This window comes from Poecilia reticulata, linkage group LG5 (assembly GCF_000633615.1).
Source record: "Poecilia reticulata strain Guanapo linkage group LG5, Guppy_female_1.0+MT, whole genome shotgun sequence".
NCBI lineage: Eukaryota > Metazoa > Chordata > Actinopteri > Cyprinodontiformes > Poeciliidae > Poecilia > Poecilia reticulata.
In genome coordinates, this window is record NC_024335.1 from 20,349,738 (window position 1) to 20,353,684 (window position 3,947).

The window sequence follows — 3,947 nt, forward strand, 5'->3', positions numbered from 1 at the left end:
TAAAGCCCCAGACAGCATAGCTCCTAGGATCATTGGGACACTCAAACCCCTCCACCACGATAAGGTGGCAGCCCAAGGAGAGGTGCACGTATAAAAAGGTTAAAAAATGTAGGTATCTTTTATGTTATATTAAATTCATAGAAATTCGGATTCCTTGGTCATACAAAATTATAAAGGATTGGAACAAGCTAATTACAATGATCAAAAAATAAAAAAATAAAATAAATAGTACCTGCAGGTTTAGTGTCACATATTAGCTATACAGAGCATGTTTGGTATGTAAAACATTTTTTCGTGATACACAACCACAAAGTAGAATTTATAGTTAGTTTTAATAATACATCAAGCACAATCAGATACATAAAAGATGAATTTAAGTCTGTTTTTTTAGCTATGTTGGACATTCCTTATGTATTCTTCTGTATTGACATGTTTCGTAAGAAATTAAATTTGCAGAGATAATCCTGCCAACAACTAAATGCTCTTCCTCTGTTGTTATTAACTTTTTACATTTCCCTAACACTTAAGTAATCCAACATTAGTTAGTTTGTATCTTTTATATGCATCAGCTCTGTCTTTCTAAATCCCCCAGTCGGTCGTGTCAGAAGGCCTCTTACACTGAGTAAAGTTCTTCTTGAGATTTCTTCATGTTAAAGTAGAGTTTTTCCCTCTCCACTGTCATTATGAGGGGTTACCGTAAAATCAACAATTGCACAGTAAATTAACATAATTGTTTTTAAATGATTTTATCTCAAATTTTAATAAAAAAAAATATATATAAAGGCCCAAATTCGTTTTTACAGCTCTCTATGTAATTTTATTCACTTGCAAACCACAAGGCAATTATTCCATCTGACGAGAAGAGAGCGAACTTTGTTCGCATAGACATTCTGTTTGTTACATAATCAGGTTCAGATGGATGATAACAATAGTTTGGTGTTTCAGTGTAAGTTGAGGTACTAACCACAGGCCTGCAAGATTAGTCCCGGTCACATCAAGAGCATGACTGCAGTGGCTTGCTGCTCTTTAAGTGAATGCAGAATTGATTTCACACATTTCATCCACTCTGCTGAGACAGATAGGTGAAGGATGACAGTGGGTTTGGGTTGTGTTAAAGGGAATTACATTCATCTTTGTTCTTCTATCACCCTTCCTTCTACTATACGTGCTGTACACTGGTGGTTGTTCAGACATCTGTTAGTAGACAAATTTGTCAAAGATTTCAAAGAGAAGAGTTTATTACGGCCTCCAATCAGCATCCTCGCCAGAGGTATCCATAGCAACTGAAAGAGTAAAAGGAAGGTTTGAGGTCTCCGGAGAATTGGGAAGACAAGGAGAGAAGGACTTTGTTTGCCAGATAAGGACTTATTTCAAGCACTGAATGTGACAGAGAGGGTATCAAAGCAGGCACTGTGTGAACAATTTGAAAGAATAAACAGCACAGAAATGCATAGTAAAGGGCCACCTTAACTCTTTTCCGTTTTTATATATATATTTACAATCAATAGAGGCTTTTATAACCTCCTCATAGTCAGTCTAGATTTTTTTCAGCATTACGTCTTGAAATTAAAAGATGACATTGTGCCATTCTTTTTGTTGTTGTTTTTTTTTTTTTAAGAATGACACGCTGATGTAGTGAATATCAAAAAAGGGCTTTAAAAATAAAAACTGTCCTTGGTCATTCATACTGTCGTTGGTACACTGACTAGGATTTATGAATGGGGCGAACATGCGGTTTGCCATGGGCCCGGAAAGGCCTCATCTCTTGCAGCTTGCCGGAGGAGTTTTACAAATTCAGCAAGTGTTCGCAACATTTGCATTTAAATAGACTGGGCATATAAATCCAATATTAACGGCCCTTCAAGTTTTTGGAAATAAATTGAATATATCTGTGGGTTCTGAACTGTTGCTAAGGGAAGGCATCCAACAAATACATCCTGATAGGTTATTACGGCACTAATTCATTCGGAGAGCCTCCTTCAAGATCTGGATGGCACAACATTATGGGGTATCATGTTATTCCCATTTGCCAGACAGCTTATATAGATGCATTGCTGCCACTTTCTGAGCCACAAATGTTTCAGTAAAAATGGCAGAGCGGTTTATTTAATAGCTCTTCCTATGGCCGTTGACGTCAGTGGTTTTGATTTGTCTTTTGTAGTTAAATGAGACGAACACGATTAGAGCTTTTAGAACAGTGAATATCTTGGTTCAGATTTGTGAAAGGTTTACTGCATGAGAAAGCACTTCTAATATTTCTGAAAACATACACACACATCGACATGGATGAACTATACCACATACAATGCCTCGCAAAGTATTCGGAACTCTCGAACATTTAGACGATTTTCACATTACAACTATAAACCCCAATGTTTTTGACTGAGATTGTTTTTTTGGGGTTTTTTTTTCATAAATAAAAATCTGAAAAATTGATCCTCCTGCCCCCAAGTCAGCATGTAGCAGAGCCCCTTTAGCCATAATTATTTCATTTCAATTTGGGATTAGTGAAATCTTTTCGTGCTGAATTGAAATACAAGTGCAAGTCTTTCACACGTCAAGAGACTGAAACATTTTCCCATTCTCCTTTGCAAACAAACTCAAACTCAGCCACACTGGATGGGTAACCACTTTAAACATTGAAGACTTGACCTAAATCCCCATTAAAATGTAGGTTCTGACTTTGACAGGGCCATTTTAGCATCTTAATATGCGGTGATCTGAACTCCTCTGCTGTGGCTCTGGCTGTAAGTTCGTCATGCTGTGAAAGGACAAAGGTCTGTTATCAGTTTGTAGCCTCTGACAGGTTTCTCAGAGGTTTATCCAGTTTTTAGCTATATCATCTCATCATACTAGACAAGTTTCCTTGCTTCTGCTGAAGAAACGTAGTCCCACAACTTTATTGTTGCATCATGTGGATGGTGTATTTAGATGGTGTGCACTGTTAGCTTTGTGCCCCACTTAGCATTTTGAATGTAAGCCAGAAACATTTTATGTATCACTGAAGTATGGATAATGTTCCAGTGCCATTTGTCTCTTCCGTGTCCAGAACAACGATTAATACTATTTCACAAAAACGACGCCATGTGCGAAACTACACTGCCCATAGATTTCCAAGCTCATGTAATTTTTTTTTTTTTTTTTTTACCAAGACGGCTTTCAGATACATGGCTGTCCATTGGTAGTTAATTAATCTGAATCAAAGGGAGACAAATCCTGTAAACACGAACAAGCTGTAAGAACGGGTCCGTGGGTGAAAGGCAGAGAAAGCGAGATTAAGGGGGGATTCTCTCCAGACCTCTTCATCCCACTTTCTTCTGGTAGAAGTCATTAAGATTCATACCCCTGATTCTTCACTTCCTACTGCTCTCTTCATGCATCTTTATCAGAGAGGGAGAGCGAGAGAAAAAAAACAAAACAAAAAAAAAGAAAAACAACAAAAACCTGCACACCCACGCCAGAATCTAAAATGGTGATGCAGCACTTGTTTTCAGTCAACAAGCGAGAGCATACTGAGAGAAAGTGAGATAGGGCCAGAAGAAGTGCAATAGATGGGAAGAGTTAGGGGGCGCACAGCTGGTTTGTATTCCTGAGGCTTAGCTCAGAGGCTGCTGCTGCACAGTGGACATCACTGAGGAATTTCAATGCGTGTGCAACAACTTTCTTATGTCTGAATCTCTGTACTTTATAAACTTGGGTGTTTTACCAGCAACTTTTTCATCAGATTGAGTATCATCAAATCAACCACAAATTCAAGTTGTTGTCTTTTTTTATAGCTTGTAAGTCGTGCTTTGGAAATATTTATTACAAGACCTTTTAACGTAAAATGAGCATATTCTAGTTTTCCTACATGCTGTTTTTTTGTGCTTCTTTCTCTGAACAACAACAAAACATTTTTCCCTATCAAATACACTGACAATTAAAAACAAGCGGAAGCAAAAATTTCC